The 18,010-nt window shown below is 44.2% G+C and overlaps 1 protein-coding gene across 1 annotated transcript in view; it reads left to right on the top strand.

Annotated features, from left to right (window-relative positions):
- LOC109882774 (lipoma-preferred partner homolog) overlaps nucleotides 1-18,010 on the top strand; it is a 179,680-nt gene that overhangs the window by 42,082 nt on the left and 119,588 nt on the right. The gene's annotated exons all lie outside the window — the stretch shown is intronic.

The raw sequence follows: 18,010 nt of genomic DNA, 5'->3' as shown, positions 1-18,010 counted from the left end.
AAAGCAGGTGAGCTGGTTCTACTCTTTATGTAAAAGCAGGTGAGCTGGTTCTACTCTTTATGTAAAAGCAGGTGAGCTGGTTCTACTCTTTATGTAAAAGCAGGTGAGCTGGTTCTACTCTTTATGTAAAAGCAGGTGTTCTGGTTCTACTCTTTATGTAAAAGCAGGTGTTCTGGTTCTACTCTTTATGTAAAAGCAGGTGAGCTGGTTCTACTCTTTATGTAAAAGCTGAGATGGTTCTACTCTTTATGTAAAAGCAGGTGTTCTGGTTCTACTCTTTATGTAAAAGCAGGTGTTCTGGTTCTACTCTTTATGTAAAAGCAGGTGTTCTGGTTCTACTCTTTATGTATTAGCAGGTGAGCTGGTTCTACTCTTTATGTAAAAGCTGAGATGGTTCTACTCTTTATGTAAAAGCAGGTGAGCTGGTTCTACTCTTTATGTAAAAGCAGGTGTTCTGGTTCTACTCTTTATGTAAAAGCAGGTGTTCTGGTTCTACTCTTTATGTAAAAGCAGGTGAGCTGGTTCTACTCTTTATGTAAAAGCTGAGATGGTTCTACTCTTTATGTAAAGCAGGTGTTCTGGTTCTACTCTTTATGTAAAAGCAGGTGTTCTGGTTCTACTCTTTATGTAAAAGCAGGTGAGCTGGTTCTACTCTTTATGTAAAAGCAGGTGTTCTGGTTCTACTCTTTATGTAAAAGCAGGTGAGCTGGTTCTACTCTTTATGTAAAAGCAGGTGTTCTGGTTCTACTCTTTGTGTAAAAGCAGGTGAGCTGGTTCTACTCTTTATGTAAAAGCTGAGCTGGTTCTACTCTTTATGTAAAAGCAGGTGTTCTGGTTCTACTCTTTATGTAAAAGCTGAGCTGGTTCTACTCTTTATGTAAAAGCTGAGCTGGTTCTACTCTTTATGTAAAAGCAGGTGAGCTGGTTCTACTCTTTATGTAAAAGCAGGTGAGCTGGTTCTACTCTTTATGTAAAAGCAGGTGTTCTGGTTCTACTCTTTATGTAAAAGCAGGTGTTCTGGTTCTACTCTTTATGTAAAAGCAGGTGAGCTGGTTCTACTCTTTATGTAAAAGCAGGTGAGCTGGTTCTACTCTTTATGTAAAAGCAGGTGAGCTGGTTCTACTCTTTATGTAAAAGCAGGTGAGCTGGTTCTACTCTTTATGTAAAAGCAGGTGTTCTGGTTCTACTCTTTATGTAAAAGCAGGTGAGCTGGTTCTACTCTTTATGTAAAAGCAGGTGTTCTGGTTCTACTCTTTATGTAAAAGCAGGTGTTCTGGTTCTACTCTTTATGTAAAAGCAGGTGAGCTGGTTCTACTCTTTATGTAAAAGCAGGTGTTCTGGTTCTACTCTTTATGTAAAAGCAGGTGTTCTGGTTCTACTCTTTATGTAAAAGCAGGTGAGCTGGTTCTACTCTTTATGTAAAAGCAGGTGAGCTGGTTCTACTCTTTATGTAAAAGCAGGTGTTCTGGTTCTACTCTTTATGTAAAAGCAGGTGAGCTGGTTCTACTCTTTATGTAAAAGCAGGTGAGCTGGTTCTACTCTTTATGTAAAAGCAGGTGAGCTGGTTCTACTCTTTATGTAAAAGCAGGTGAGCTGGTTCTACTCTTTATGTAAAAGCAGGTGAGCTGGTTCTACTCTTTATGTAAAAGCAGGTGAGCTGGTTCTACTCTTTATGTAAAGCAGGTGAGCTGGTTCTACTCTTTATGTAAAAGCAGGTGAGCTGGTTCTACTCTTTATGTAAAAGCAGGTGAGCTGGTTCTACTCTTTATGTAAAAGCAGGTGAGCTGGTTCTACTCTTTATGTAAAAGCAGGTGAGCTGGTTCTACTCTTTATGTAAAAGCAGGTGAGCTGGTTCTACTCTTTATGTAAAAGCGTGAGCTGGTTCTACTCTTTATGTAAAAGCAGGTGAGCTGGTTCTACTCTTTATGTAAAAGCAGGTGAGCTGGTTCTACTCTTTATGTAAAAGCAGGTGTTCTGGTTCTACTCTTTATGTAAAAGCAGGTGAGCTGGTTCTACTCTTTATCTGAAAGCAGGTGGTCTGGTTCTACTCTTTATGTAAAAGCAGGTGAGCTGGTTCTACTCTTTATGTAAAAGCAGGTGAGCTGGTTCTACTCTTTATGTAAAAGCAGGTGAGCTGGTTCTACTCTTTATGTAAAAGCAGGTGAGCTGGTTCTACTCTTTATGTAAAAGCAGGTGAGCTGGTTCTACTCTTTATGTAAAAGCAGGTGAGCTGGTTCTACTCTTTATGTAAAAGCAGGTGTTCTGGTTCTACTCTTTATGTAAAAGCAGGTGAGCTGGTTCTACTCTTTATGTAAAAGCAGGTGAGCTGGTTCTACTCTTTATGTAAAAGCAGGTGAGCTGGTTCTACTCTTTATGTAAAAGCAGGTGAGCTGGTTCTACTCTTTATGTAAAAGCAGGTGAGCTGGTTCTACTCTTTATGTAAAAGCAGGTGAGCTGGTTCTACTCTTTATGTAAAAGCAGGTGAGCTGGTTCTACTCTTTATGTAAAAGCAGGTGAGCTGGTTCTACTCTTTATGTAAAAGCAGGTGTTCTGGTTCTACTCTTTATGTAAAAGCAGGTGTTCTGGTTCTACTCTTTATGTAAAAGCAGGTGTTCTGGTTCTACTCTTTATGTAAAAGCAGGTGAGCTGGTTCTACTCTTTATGTAAAAGCTGAGATGGTTCTACTCTTTATGTAAAAGCAGGTGAGCTGGTTCTACTCTTTATGTAAAAGCAGGTGTTCTGGTTCTACTCTTTATGTAAAAGCAGGTGTTCTGGTTCTACTCTTTATGTAAAAGCAGGTGAGCTGGTTCTACTCTTTATGTAAAAGCTGAGATGGTTCTACTCTTTATGTAAAAGCAGGTGTTCTGGTTCTACTCTTTATGTAAAAGCAGGTGTTCTGGTTCTACTCTTTATGTAAAAGCAGGTGAGCTGGTTCTACTCTTTATGTAAAAGCAGGTGTTCTGGTTCTACTCTTTATGTAAAAGCAGGTGAGCTGGTTCTACTCTTTATGTAAAAGCAGGTGTTCTGGTTCTACTCTTGTGTAAAGCAGGTGAGCTGGTTCTACTCTTTATGTAAAAGCTGAGCTGGTTCTACTCTTTATGTAAAAGCAGGTGTTCTGGTTCTACTCTTTATGTAAAAGCTGAGCTGGTTCTACTCTTTATGTAAAAGCTGAGCTGGTTCTACTCTTTATGTAAAAGCAGGTGAGCTGGTTCTACTCTTTATGTAAAAGCAGGTGAGCTGGTTCTACTCTTTATGTAAAAGCAGGTGAGCTGGTTCTACTCTTTATGTAAAAGCAGGTGAGCTGGTTCTACTCTTTATGTAAAAGCAGGTGTTCTGGTTCTACTCTTTATGTAAAAGCAGGTGTTCTGGTTCTACTCTTTATGTAAAAGCAGGTGAGCTGGTTCTACTCTTTATGTAAAAGCAGGTGTTCTGGTTCTACTCTTTATGTAAAAGCAGGTGTTCTGGTTCTACTCTTTATGTAAAAGCAGGTGAGCTGGTTCTACTCTTTATGTAAAAGCAGGTGAGCTGGTTCTACTCTTTATGTAAAAGCAGGTGTTCTGGTTCTACTCTTTATGTAAAAGCAGGTGAGCTGGTTCTACTCTTTATGTAAAAGCAGGTGAGCTGGTTCTACTCTTTATGTAAAAGCAGGTGAGCTGGTTCTACTCTTTATGTAAAAGCAGGTGAGCTGGTTCTACTCTTTATGTAAAAGCAGGTGAGCTGGTTCTACTCTTTATGTAAAAGCAGGTGAGCTGGTTCTACTCTTTATGTAAAGCAGGTGAGCTGGTTCTACTCTTTATGTAAAAGCAGGTGAGCTGGTTCTACTCTTTATGTAAAAGCAGGTGTTCTGGTTCTACTCTTTATGTAAAAGCAGGTGTTCTGGTTCTACTCTTTATGTAAAAGCAGGTGTTCTGGTTCTACTCTTTATGTAAAAGCAGGTGAGCTGGTTCTACTCTTTATGTAAAAGCTGAGATGGTTCTACTCTTTATGTAAAAGCAGGTGAGCTGGTTCTACTCTTTATGTAAAAGCAGGTGTTCTGGTTCTACTCTTTATGTAAAAGCAGGTGTTCTGGTTCTACTCTTTATGTAAAAGCAGGTGAGCTGGTTCTACTCTTTATGTAAAAGCTGAGATGGTTCTACTCTTTATGTAAAAGCAGGTGTTCTGGTTCTACTCTTTATGTAAAAGCAGGTGTTCTGGTTCTACTCTTTATGTAAAAGCAGGTGAGCTGGTTCTACTCTTTATGTAAAAGCAGGTGTTCTGGTTCTACTCTTTATGTAAAAGCAGGTGAGCTGGTTCTACTCTTTATGTAAAAGCAGGTGTTCTGGTTCTACTCTTTGTGTAAAAGCAGGTGAGCTGGTTCTACTCTTTATGTAAAAGCTGAGCTGGTTCTACTCTTTATGTAAAAGCAGGTGTTCTGGTTCTACTCTTTATGTAAAAGCTGAGCTGGTTCTACTCTTTATGTAAAAGCTGAGCTGGTTCTACTCTTTATGTAAAAGCAGGTGAGCTGGTTCTACTCTTTATGTAAAAGCAGGTGAGCTGGTTCTACTCTTATGTAAAAGCAGGTGTTCTGGTTCTACTCTTTATGTAAAAGCAGGTGTTCTGGTTCTACTCTTTATGTAAAAGCAGGTGAGCTGGTTCTACTCTTTATGTAAAAGCAGGTGAGCTTGTTCTACTCTTTATGTAAAAGCAGGTGAGCTGGTTCTACTCTTTATGTAAAAGCAGGTGAGCTGGTTCTACTCTTTATGTAAAAGCAGGTGTTCTGGTTCTACTCTTTATGTAAAAGCAGGTGAGCTGGTTCTACTCTTTATGTAAAAGCAGGTGTTCTGGTTCTACTCTTTATGTAAAAGCAGGTGTTCTGGTTCTACTCTTTATGTAAAAGCAGGTGAGCTGGTTCTACTCTTTATGTAAAAGCAGGTGTTCTGGTTCTACTCTTTATGTAAAAGCAGGTGTTCTGGTTCTACTCTTTATGTAAAAGCAGGTGAGCTGGTTCTACTCTTTATGTAAAAGCAGGTGAGCTGGTTCTACTCTTTATGTAAAAGCAGGTGTTCTGGTTCTACTCTTTATGTAAAAGCAGGTGAGCTGGTTCTACTCTTTATGTAAAAGCAGGTGAGCTGGTTCTACTCTTTATGTAAAAGCAGGTGAGCTGGTTCTACTCTTTATGTAAAAGCAGGTGAGCTGGTTCTACTCTTTATGTAAAAGCAGGTGAGCTGGTTCTACTCTTTATGTAAAAGCAGGTGAGCTGGTTCTACTCTTTATGTAAAGCAGGTGAGCTGGTTCTACTCTTTATGTAAAGCAGGTGAGCTGGTTCTACTCTTTATGTAAAAGCAGGTGAGCTGGTTCTACTCTTTATGTAAAAGCAGGTGAGCTGGTTCTACTCTTTATGTAAAAGCAGGTGAGCTGGTTCTACTCTTTATGTAAAAGTAGGTGAGCTGGTTCTACTCTTTATGTAAAAGCTGAGCTGGTTCTACTCTTTATGTAAAAGCAGGTGAGCTGGTTCTACTCTTTATGTAAAAGCAGGTGAGCTGGTTCTACTCTTTATGTAAAAGCAGGTGTTCTGGTTCTACTCTTTATGTAAAAGCAGGTGAGCTGGTTCTACTCTTTATCTGAAAGCAGGTGTTCTGGTTCTACTCTTTATGTAAAAGCAGGTGAGCTGGTTCTACTCTTTATGTAAAAGCAGGTGAGCTGGTTCTACTCTTTATGTAAAAGCAGGTGAGCTGGTTCTACTCTTTATGTAAAAGCAGGTGAGCTGGTTCTACTCTTTATGTAAAAGCAGGTGAGCTGGTTCTACTCTTTATGTAAAAGCAGGTGAGCTGGTTCTACTCTTTATGTAAAAGCAGGTGTTCTGGTTCTACTCTTTATGTAAAAGCAGGTGAGCTGGTTCTACTCTTTATGTAAAAGCAGGTGAGCTGGTTCTACTCTTTATGTAAAAGCAGGTGAGCTGGTTCTACTCTTTATGTAAAAGCAGGTGAGCTGGTTCTACTCTTTATGTAAAAGTAGGTGAGCTGGTTCTACTCTTTATGTAAAAGCTGAGCTGGTTCTACTCTTTATGTAAAAGCAGGTGAGCTGGTTCTACTCTTTATGTAAAAGCAGGTGAGCTGGTTCTACTCTTTATGTAAAAGCAGGTGTTCTGGTTCTACTCTTTATGTAAAAGCAGGTGAGCTGGTTCTACTCTTTATCTGAAAGCAGGTGTTCTGGTTCTACTCTTTATGTAAAAGCAGGTGAGCTGGTTCTACTCTTTATGTAAAAGCAGGTGAGCTGGTTCTACTCTTTATGTAAAGCAGGTGAGCTGGTTCTACTCTTTATGTAAAAGCAGGTGAGCTGGTTCTACTCTTTATGTAAAAGCAGGTGAGCTGGTTCTACTCTTTATGTAAAAGCAGGTGAGCTGGTTCTACTCTTTATGTAAAAGCAGGTGTTCTGGTTCTACTCTTTATGTAAAAGCAGGTGAGCTGGTTCTACTCTTTATGTAAAAGCAGGTGAGCTGGTTCTACTCTTTATGTAAAGCAGGTGAGCTGGTTCTACTCTTTATGTAAAAGCAGGTGAGCTGGTTCTACTCTTTATGTAAAAGCAGGTGAGCTGGTTCTACTCTTTATGTAAAAGCAGGTGAGCTGGTTCTACTCTTTATGTAAAAGCAGGTGAGCTGGTTCTACTCTTTATGTAAAAGCAGGTGAGCTGGTTCTACTCTTTATGTAAAAGCAGGTGAGCTGGTTCTACTCTTTATGTAAAAGCAGGTGAGCTGGTTCTACTCTTTATGTAAAAGCAGGTGAGCTGGTTCTACTCTTTATGTAAAAGCAGGTGTTCTGGTTCTACTCTTTATGTAAAAGTAGGTGAGCTGGTTCTACTCTTTATGTAAAGCAGGTGTTCTGGTTCTACTCTTTATGTAAAAGCAGGTGAGCTGGTTCTACTCTTTATGTAAAAGCAGGTGTTCTGGTTCTACTCTTTATGTAAAAGTAGGTGAGCTGGTTCTACTCTTTATGTAAAAGCAGGTGTTCTGGTTCTACTCTTTATGTAAAAGCAGGTGAGCTGGTTCTACTCTTTATGTAAAAGCAGGTGAGCTGGTTCTACTCTTTATGTAAAAGCAGGTGTTCTGGTTCTACTCTTTATGTAAAAGCAGGTGTTCTGGTTCTACTCTTTATGTAAAAGCAGGTGAGCTGGTTCTACTCTTTATGTAAAAGCAGGTGTTCTGGTTCTACTCTTTATGTAAAAGCAGGTGAGCTGGTTCTACTCTTTATGTAAAAGCAGGTGTTCTGGTTCTACTCTTTGGGTAAAAGCAGGTGAGCTGGTTCTACTCTTTATGTAAAAGCTGAGCTGGTTCTACTCTTTATGTAAAAGCAGGTGTTCTGGTTCTACTCTTTATGTAAAAGCTGAGCTGGTTCTACTCTTTATGTAAAAGCTGAGCTGGTTCTACTCTTTATGTAAAAGCAGGTGAGCTGGTTCTACTCTTTATGTAAAGCAGGTGAGCTGGTTCTACTCTTTATGTAAAAGCAGGTGTTCTGGTTCTACTCTTTATGTAAAGCAGGTGTTCTGGTTCTACTCTTTATGTAAAAGCAGGTGAGCTGGTTCTACTCTTTATGTAAAAGCAGGTGAGCTGGTTCTACTCTTTATGTAAAAAGCAGGTGAGCTGGTTCTACTCTTTATGTAAAAGCAGGTGTTCTGGTTCTACTCTTTATGTAAAAGCAGGTGTTCTGGTTCTACTCTTTATGTAAAAGCAGGTGATTCTGGTTCTACTCTTTATGTAAAAGCAGGTGTAGCTGGTTCTACCTTTAAGCAGGTGAGGCTGGTTCTACTCTTATGTAAAAGCAGGTGATTCTGGTTCTACTCTTTATGTAAAAGCAGGTGAGCTGGTTCTACTCTTTATGTAAAAGCAGGGTTAGCTGGTTCTACTCTTTATGTAAAAGCAGGTGAGCTGGTTCTACTCTTTATGTAAAAGCAGGTGTTCTGGTTCTACTCTTATGTAAAAGCAGGTGAGCTGGTTCTACTCTTTATGTAAAAGCAGGTGAGCTGGTTCTACTCTTTATGTAAAAGCAGGTGAGCTGGTTCTACTCTTTATGTAAAAGCAGGTGAGCTGGTTCTACTCTTTATGTAAAAGCAGGTGAGCTGGTTCTACTCTTTATGTAAAAGCAGGTGAGCTGGTTCTACTCTTTATGTAAAAGCAGGTGAGCTGGTTCTACTCTTTATGTAAAAGCAGGTGAGCTGGTTCTACTCTTTATGTAAAAGCAGGTGAGCTGGTTCTACTCTTTATGTAAAAGCAGGTGAGCTGGTTCTACTCTTTATGTAAAAGCAGGTGAGCTGGTTCTACTCTTTATGTAAAAGTAGGTGAGCTGGTTCTACTCTTTATGTAAAAGCTGAGCTGGTTCTACTCTTTATGTAAAAGCAGGTGAGCTGGTTCTACTCTTTATGTAAAAGCAGGTGAGCTGGTTCTACTCTTTATGTAAAAGCAGGTGTTCTGGTTCTACTCTTTATGTAAAAGCAGGTGAGCTGGTTCTACTCTTTATTGTAAAAGCAGGTGAGCTGGTTCTACTCTTTATGTAAAAGCAGGTGAGCTGGTTCTACTCTTTATGTAAAAGCAGGTGTTCTGGTTCTACTCTTTATGTAAAAGTAGGTGAGCTGGTTCTACTCTTTATGTAAAAGCAGGTGTTCTGGTTCTACTCTTTATGTAAAAGCAGGTGAGCTGGTTCTACTCTTTATGTAAAAGCAGGTGAGCTGGTTCTACTCTTTATGTAAAAGCAGGTGTTCTGGTTCTACTCTTTATGTAAAAGCAGGTATTCTGGTTCTACTCTTTATGTAAAAGCAGGTGAGCTGGTTCTACTCTTTATGTAAAAGCAGGTGAGCTGGTTCTACTCTTTATGTAAAAGCAGGTGAGCTGGTTCTACTCTTTATGTAAAAGCAGGTGTTCTGGTTCTACTCTTTATGTAAAAGTAGGTGAGCTGGTTCTACTCTTTATGTAAAAGCAGGTGTTCTGGTTCTACTCTTTGTGTAAAAGCAGGTGTTCTGGTTCTACTCTTTATGTAAAAGCAGGTGAGCTGGTTCTACTCTTTATGTAAAAGCAGGTGAGCTGGTTCTACTCTTTATGTAAAAGCAGGTGAGCTGGTTCTACTCTTTATGTAAAAGCAGGTGAGCTGGTTCTACTCTTTATGTAAAAGCAGGTGAGCTGGTTCTACTCTTTATGTAAAAGCAGGTGTTCTGGTTCTACTCTTTATGTAAAAGCAGGTGTTCTGGTTAGAAATGTTTTAACATGTTCAATGTTTTAGTGGCAGCTTGTATTCAATGGCCCCTCCCTGTTGCACACAACAAGCTTCCATTCCCCCTGTCACAAGGACATTTAGGGCTGATTTAACACGGAATTGTCAACCCTGTTACAGTCCACCCTGTTACGGTCCACCCTGTTACGGTCCACCCTGTTACAGTCCACACTGTTACGGTCCACCCTGTTACAGTACACCCTGTTACAGACAACCCAGTACAGACAACCCTGTTACGGTCCACCCTGTTACAGTCCACCCTGTTACGGTCCACCCTGTTACGGTCCACCCTGTTACAGTCCACCCTGTTACGGTCCACCCTGTTACGGTCCACACTGTTACGGTCCACCCTGTTACAGTACACCCTGTTACAGACAACCCAGTACAGACAACCCTGTTACGGTCCACCCTGTTACGGTCCACCATGTTACGGTCCACCCTGTTACGGTCCACCCTGTTACGGTCCACCCTGTTACGGTCCACTCTGTTACGGTCCACCCTGTTACGGTCTACCCTGTTACGGTCAACCATGTTACAGTCAACCCTGTTACGGTCCACCATGTTACGGTCCACCCTGTTACGGTCCACCCTGTTACGGTCCACTCTGTTACGGTCCACCCTGTTACGGTCTACCCTGTTACGGTCAACCATGTTACAGTCAACCCTGTTACGGTCAACCATGGTACGGTCAACCCTGTTATGGTCAACCCTGTTATGGTCAACCCTGTTACGGTCCACCCTGTTACAGACAACCCTGTTACAGACAACCCTGTTACGGTCCACCCTGTTACGGTCCACCCTGTTACAGTCTTACGGTCAGCCCTGTTACAGTCCACCCTGTTACGGTCAACCCTGTTACGGTCCACCCTGTTATGGTCAACCCTGTTACGGTCAACCCTGTTACGGTCAACCTTGTTATGGTCAACCCTGTTATGGTCAACCTTGTTATGGTCAACCCTGTTACGGTCAACCCTGTTACGGTCCACCCTGTTACGGTCCACCCTGTTATGGTCAACACCTGTTACGGTCCACCCTGTTACGGTCCACCCTGTTTATCTCTCTCACTTTCTCCCTCACTATTTCTATCTCACTATTCCTCTCCCTCACTATTTCTATCTCACTATTCCTCTCCCTCACTTTCTCTCTCTCACTATTTCTCTCACTTTCTCTCCCTCACTATTTCTCTCTCTCACTTTCTCTCTCTCATTTTCTCTCCCTCACTTTCTCTCTCTTTCTCTCACTCACTTTCTCTCTCTCACTTTCTCTCTCTCACTTTCTCTCCCTCACTATTTCTGTCTCTCACTTTCTCTCCCTCACTATCACTTTGCATTGTGGGTAGGGTGGGAGGTCTTCTTGACAGAAACCAGTTGTAGTGATCTGGTCATTCTGCAGAAGTCATGAAAACTATATGTTGTGTAAGTACGAACGTACGGTGTGTGTGTGAGTGTGTACTTCCTCTCTCCCACCCTCCCTCCTAATGTTAAGGTCATTATGATGTTCTGTGGTATAGAATGAAACTGCTCAGTTGCAGTTTTAGTGGTCATTTCTTATGCTAGTCACTTCCTGTATTTGGGCCCATAGGGGGAAAGAAGCACTAACGTCAATGTACAGTATTTTATTTAAAGGTATTTGAATCAAAAGAGCTCATCAATGATCTTTCATCATGTGCTTTGTGCTAGTAGACCTTGTTCTCCTTCTGTTCTCAGAGGGAATGGTGTCCCTCTCCACACTGCCTCCACCACCTCCCCTCTCCTCTTCCCCTCTGCCCCCTCCGGCCCTCTCCTCCTCCCCTCTTCCCCCTCCGGCCCTCTCCTCTTCCCCTCTGCCCCCTCCGGCCCTCTCCTCTTCCCCTCTGCCCCCTCCGGCCTTCTCCTCCTCCCCTCTTCCCCCTCCGGCCCTCTCCTCTTCCCCTCTGCCCCCTCCGGCCCTTTCCTCCTCCCTTCTGCCCCCTCCGGCCTTCTCCTCCTCCCCTATTCCCCCTCCGGCCCTCTCCTCTTCCCCTCTGCCCCCTCCAGCTCTCGCCTGTCCCTTTTCCACTCCTCTCCTCTGACCCCCTGGTACCTCTGCCTCTTGTCTAACGTCAATGTACAGTATTTTGTGCCTTCTGGCACATCCCTTCTCCAGGCCCCTGGCCCTATGTTCCCCTCTGCCCTCTGGCACCTCCCTTCTCCAGGCCCCTGGCCCTATGTTCCCCTCTGCCCTCTGGCACCTCCCTTCTCCAGACCCCTGGCCCTATGTTCCCCTCTGCCCTCTGGCACCTCCCTTCTCCAGGCCTCCTGGCCCTATGTTCCCCTCTGCCCTCTGGCACCTCCCTTCTCCAGGCCCCTGGCCCTATGTTCCCCTCTGCCCTCTGGCACCTCCCTTCTCCAGGCCCCTGGCCCTATGTTCCCCTCTGCCCTCTGGCACCTCCCTTCTCCAGGCCCCTGGCCCTATGTTCCCCTCTGCCCCTCCAGCTCTCTCCTGTTCCTACTCTGCCCCTGGCCTCAGTCTCTATGATCATGCTGAATAGGTATCTAATTAGCCAGTCTCTATGATCATGCTGAATAGATCTCTAATTAGTCAGTCAGTCTCTATGCTCATGCAGAATAGATATCGAATTAGTCAGTCAGTCTCTATGGTCATGCTGATTAGATCTTTACCCAGTCAGTCTCTATGATCATGCTGAATAGGTCTCTAATTAGCCAGTCAGTCTCTATGGTCATGCTGAATAGGTCTCTAATTAGCCAATCAGTCTCTATGATCATGCTGAATAGGTCTCTAATTAGCCAGTCAGTCTCTATGGTCTTGCTGAATAGTTCTCTAATTAGCCAGTCAGTCTCTATGGTCATGCTGAATAGGTCTCTAATTAGCCAGTCAGTCTCTATGGTCATGCTGAATAGATATCGAATTAGTCAGTCAGTCTCTATGATCATGCTGAATAGATCTCTACCCAGTCAGTCTCTATGATCATGGTGAATAGGTCTCTAATTAGCCAGTCAGTCTCTATGATCATGCTGAATAGGTCTCTAATTAGCCAGTCAGTCTCCATGGTCATGCTGAATAGGTCTCTAATTAGCCAGTCAGTCTCTATGATCATGCTGAATAGGTCTCTAATTAGCCAGTCAGTCTCCATGGTCATGCTGAATAGGTCTCTAATTAGCCAGTCAGTCTCTATGGTCATGCTGAATAGGTCTCTAATTAGCTAGTCAGTATCTATGGTCATGCTGAATAGGTCTCTAATTAGTCAGTCAGTCTCCATGGTCATGCTGAATAGGTCTCTAATTAGTCAGTCAGTCTCTATGGTCATGCTGAATAGGTCTCTAATTAGTCAGTCAGTCTCCATGGTCATGCTGAATAGGTCTCTAATTAGCCAGTCAGTCTCTATGGTCATGCTGAATAGGTCTCTAATTAGCCAGTCAGTCTCTATGGTCATGCTGAATAGGTCTCTAATTAGCCAGTCAGTCTCTATGGTCATGCTGAATAGGTCTCTAATTAGCCAGTCTAACTGCTCACTGTGTTTACATTCACCAGGTGATTTGAAGCTTTTAAATCAGGCCATTAGTAACCACGTTATTATAATACTGTGACGTGTGAAGTTTTTTTTTATTGTCCTGTATGTATATAACCGATATTAAGGGGATGTTAGCTTCACGTTGGCCTTGTCTCACACAGGATAAAGATCTTCATTGGTGAGACATCAGACACAGATCAGGTCAGAAGAGTCCCCTGGCTCAGTTAGGCAGGATGGCCCAGTCACTTTTAATGCCTTTCTATGCAGAGTTGGCCTCCTTTCTGACAAGGGAGCGTGTGTGTGTGTGTGTGTGTGTGTGTGTGTGTGTGTGTGTGTGTGTGTGTGTGTGTGTGTGTGTGTGTGCGTGTGCGTGAAGCCTTGCTGCCATACCATGCATGCATACACACTTGCATCTGTTAGCAAACTAAGGCCAGGGGCAGACTGGGACAACAATTCAACCCTGGCATTTCAGCCAACCTTGTCACAACACAACTGATTGGCTCTAACACATTAAGAAGAAAATACATTTGACAAATCAACTTTTAACAAGGCACACCTGTTAATTGAAATGCATTCCAGGTGACTACCTCATGAAGCTGGTTGAGAGAAGGCCAAGAGTGTACAAAGCTGTCAATCAAGTCAAAGGGAGGCTACTTTGAAGAATCTCAAATATAAAATATATTTTGATTTGTTTAACCCTTGTTTGGTTATGACATGATTCCATAGGTGTTATTTCATAGTTTTGATGTCATCACTATTATTCTACAATGTGGAAAACAGTGAAAATAAAGAGAAACCCTTGAATGAGGAGGTGTGTTCAAACATTTGACTGGTACTGTATATATATATATATATGGTTATATATATATACACGACCGTTCAAAAGTTTGGGGTCACTTGGAAATGTCCTTGTTTTTGAAAGAAAATCATGTTTTTTTGTCCATTAAAATAACATCAAATTGATCAGATATACAATGTAGACATTGTTAATGTTGTAAATGACTATTGTAGCTGGAAACTGCAGATTTTTTTATGTAATATCTACATAGGCGTACAGAGGCCCATAATCAGCAACCATCCTTCTGTGTTCCAATGGCACGTTGTGTTAGCTAATACAGGTTTATCATTTTAAAAAGGCTAATTGATCATTAGAAAACCCTTTTGCAATTATGTTAGTACTTCTGAAAACTGTTGTTCTGATTAAAGAAGCAATAAAAGTGGCCTTCTTAGACTAGTTGAGTATCTGGAGCATCAGCATTTTTGGATTCGATTACAGGCTCAAAATGGCCAGAAACAAAAACCTTTCTTCTGAAACTCATCAGTCTATTCTTGTTCTGAGAAATGAAGGCTATTCCATGTGAGAAATTGCCAAGAAACTGAAGATCTCATACAACTCTGTGTACTACTCCCTTCACAGAACAGCGCAAACTGGCCCTAACCAGAATAGAAAGAGGAGTGGGAGGCCCCGGTGCACAACTGAGCAAGAGGACAAGTGCATTAGAGTGTCCAGTTTGAGAAACAGACACCTCACAAGTCCTCAACTGGCAGCTTCATTAAATAGTACCCGCAAAACACCAGTTTCAACGTCAACAGTGAAGAGGAGACTCCAGGATGCTGGCCTTCTAGGCAGAGTTCCTGTATCCAGTCTCAACGTCAACAGTGAAGAGGCGACTCTGGGATACTGGCCTTCTAGGCAGAGTTCCTCTGACCAGTCTCAACGTCAACAGTGAAGAGGCGACTCCGGGATGCTGGCCTTCTAGGCAGAGTTCCTCTGTCCAGTCTCAACGTCAACAGTGAAGAGGTGACTCCAGGATGCTGGCCTTCTAGGCAGAGTTCCTCTGTCCAGTCTCAACGTCAACAGTGAAGAGGCGACTCCAGGATCCTGGCCTTCTAGGTAGAGTTCCTCTGTCCAGTCTCAACATCAACAGTGAAGAGGCGACTCCAGGATACTGGCCTTCTAGGTAGAGTTGTAAAGAAAAAGCCACATCTCAGACTGGCCAATAAAAATAAAAGATTAAGATGGGCAAAAGAACACAGACACTGGACAGAGGAACGCTGCCTAGAAGGCCAGCATCCTGGAGTCGCCTCTTCACTGTTGACATGGACACTGGACAGAGGAACTCTGCCTAGAAGGCCAGCATCCTGGAGTCACCTCTTCACTGTTGACATGGACACTGGACAGAGGAACTCTGCCTAGAAGGCCAGCATCCTGGAGTCACCTCTTCACTGTTGACATGGACACTGGACAGAGGAACTCTGCCTAGAAGGCCAGCATCCTGGAGTCACCTCTTCACTGTTGACGTTGGGACTGGACAGAGGAACTCTGCCTAGAAGGCCAGCATCCTGGAGTCGCCTCTTCACTGTTGACGTTGGGACTGGACAGAGGAACTCTGCCTAGAAGGCCAGTATCCTGGAGTCGCCTCTTCACTGTTGACGTTGGGACTGGACAGAGGAACTCTGCCTAGAAGGCCAGTATCCTGGAGTCGCCTCTTCACTGTTGACGTTGGGACTGGACAGAGGAACTCTGCCTAGAAGGCCAGTATCCTGGAGTCGCCTCTTCACTGTTGACGTTGGGACTGGACAGAGGAACTCTGCCTAGAAGGCCAGTATCCTGGAGTCGCCTCTTCACTGTTGACGTTGGGACTGGACAGAGGAACTCTGCCTAGAAGGCCAGTATCCTGGAGTCGCCTCTTCACTGTTGACGTTGGGACTGGACAGAGGAACTCTGCCTAGAAGGCCAGTATCCTGGAGTCGCCTCTTCACTGTTGACGTTGGGACTGGACAGAGGAACTCTGCCTAGAAGGCCAGTATCCCGGAGTCGCCTCTTCACTGTTGACGTTGAGACTGGACAGAGGAACTCTGCCTAGAAGGCCAGCATCCCGGAGTCGCCTCTTCACTGTTGACGTTGAGACTGGACAGAGGAACTCTACCTAGAAGGCCAGCATCCCGGAGTCACCTCTTCACTGTTGACGTTGAGACTGGACAGAGGAACTCTACCTAGAAGGCCAGCATCCCGGAGTCACCTCTTCACTGTTGACGTTGAGACTGGACAGAGGAACTCTACCTAGAAGGCAAGTATCCCAGAGTCACCTCTTCACTGTTGACGTTGAGACTGGACAGAGGAACTCTGCCTAGAAGGCCAGCATCCCGGAGTCACCTCTTCACTGTTGACGTTGAGACTGGACAGAGGAACTCTACCTAGAAGGCCAGCATCCCGGAGTCTCCTCTTCACTAGTTAACACAGACACTGGACAGAGGAACTCTACCTAGAAGGCCAGCATCCCGGAGTCTCCTCTTCACTAGTTAACACAGACACTGGACAGAGGAACTCTACCTAGAAGGCCAGTATCCTGGAGTCTCCTCTTCACTGTTTAACACTGGACAGAGGAACTCTACCTAGAAGGCCAGCATCCCAGAGTCTCCTCTTCACTAGTTAACACAGACACTGGACAGAGGAACTCTACCTAGAAGGCCAGCGTCCTGGAGTCTCCTCTTCACTAGTTAACACAGACACTGGACAGAGGAACTCTACCTAGAAGGCCAGTATCCTGGAGTCTCCTCTTCACTGTTTGACACTGGACAGAGGAACTCTGCCTAGAAGGCCAGTATCCTGGAGTCTCCTCTTCACTGTTTGACACTGGACAGAGGAACTCTGCCTAGAAGTCCAGCATCCCGGAGTCACCTCTTCACTGTTTAACACAGACTGGACAGAGGAACTCTGCCTAGAAGGCCAGCATCCCGGAGTCACCTCTTCACTGTTTAACACAGACACTGGACAGAGGAACTCTACCTAGAAGGCCAGCATCCCGGAGTCACCTCTTCACTGTTTAACACTGGACAGAGGAACTCTGCCTAGAAGGCCAGCATCCCGGAGTCACCTCTTCACTGTTTAACACAGACACTGGACAGAGGAACTCTACCTAGAAGGCCAGCATCCTGGAGTCACCTCTTCACTGTTTAACACAGACACTGGACAGAGGAACTCTACCTAGAAGGCCAGCATCCCAGAGTCTCCTCTTCACTAGTTAACACAGACACTGGACAAGGAACTCTACCTAGAAGGCCAGCATCCCGGAGTCTCCTCTTCACTAGTTAACACAGACACTGGACAGAGGAACTCTACCTAGAAGGCCAGTATCCCAGAGTCTCCTCTTCACTAGTTAACACAGACACTGGACAGAGGAACTCTACCTAGAAGGCCAGCGTCCTGGAGTCTCCTCTTCACTAGTTAACACAGACACTGGACAGAGGAACTCTACCTAGAAGGCCAGCATCCCGGAGTCTCCTCTTCACTAGTTAACACAGACACTGGACAGAGGAACTCTGCCTAGAAGGCCAGTATCCTGGAGTCACCTCTTCACTAGTTAATACAGACACCTCTTCACTGTTTAACACAGACACTGGACAGAGGAACTCTGAAAATCGGTCCATTATTATTATTCTTTATATTGTTGAGGTTAATTTGGAGCCCATCCCATTATTAAGAGATGGTCCGGCCCTTCTGGCATTTGCCAGAATTGCCAGACGGCTAATCCTACCGTGACTAAGGCCTGTGGTCTCCGGGGCTTGCGTCTTGAACGAACGGGGCCACGGGGAAGAGAGGAGTCGCTAACTGTGTCATATCTGATGTGAGGCAGCTGAGTCACACAATCAGAGATAACGTCTGCCTCCACAGCTTACATGCAGGGCTGGGGGAGGGAGGAGGAGAAGAAGGAGAGGGAGGGAGGGAGGGAGGAGAGCTGGACGGGGACAGGGAGATGGAGGGACGACGAGGAGAGCTGGAGGGAGACAGGGAGATGGAGGGACGACGAGGAGAGCTGGAGGGAGACAGAGATAGAGTGACAAAGAGGAGAGCTGGAGGGAGGGAGAGCGAGTAAGGAAGGTCAGAAGAGGAGTGAAAGTTAGTATGAACTATGAACTGTGGGACTCATTATAAAGAGATAAACTACTCTCTCTGCTCAATTAACAGAGCCCTCTGGCTCTCTGCTGATTCCCTAATGTACACAAACTGGACTGCAGTGTAGTATAGTGTGGTGTGGTTGTAGTGTGGTGTCTCACACAGCCCCCTTTGCCCTTATAACAGTTTTGCTTCCGTCCCTCTCCTTGCCCCTACCTGGGCTCGAACCAGGGACCATCTGCACACATCAACAACTGACACCCACGAAGCATCTTCACCCATCGCTCCACAAAAGCCGCGGTCCTTGAAGAGCAAGGGGAACTACTACTTCAAGGTCTCAGAGCGAGTGACGTCACCGATTGAAACGCTACTAGCGCGCAGCCCGCT

This window comes from Oncorhynchus kisutch, linkage group LG13 (assembly GCF_002021735.2).
Source record: "Oncorhynchus kisutch isolate 150728-3 linkage group LG13, Okis_V2, whole genome shotgun sequence".
Taxonomy (NCBI): Eukaryota; Metazoa; Chordata; class Actinopteri; order Salmoniformes; family Salmonidae; genus Oncorhynchus; species Oncorhynchus kisutch.
The sequence above is the reverse complement of the archived record's forward strand: the minus strand, read 5'-3'. Positions and strand labels throughout refer to the sequence as shown.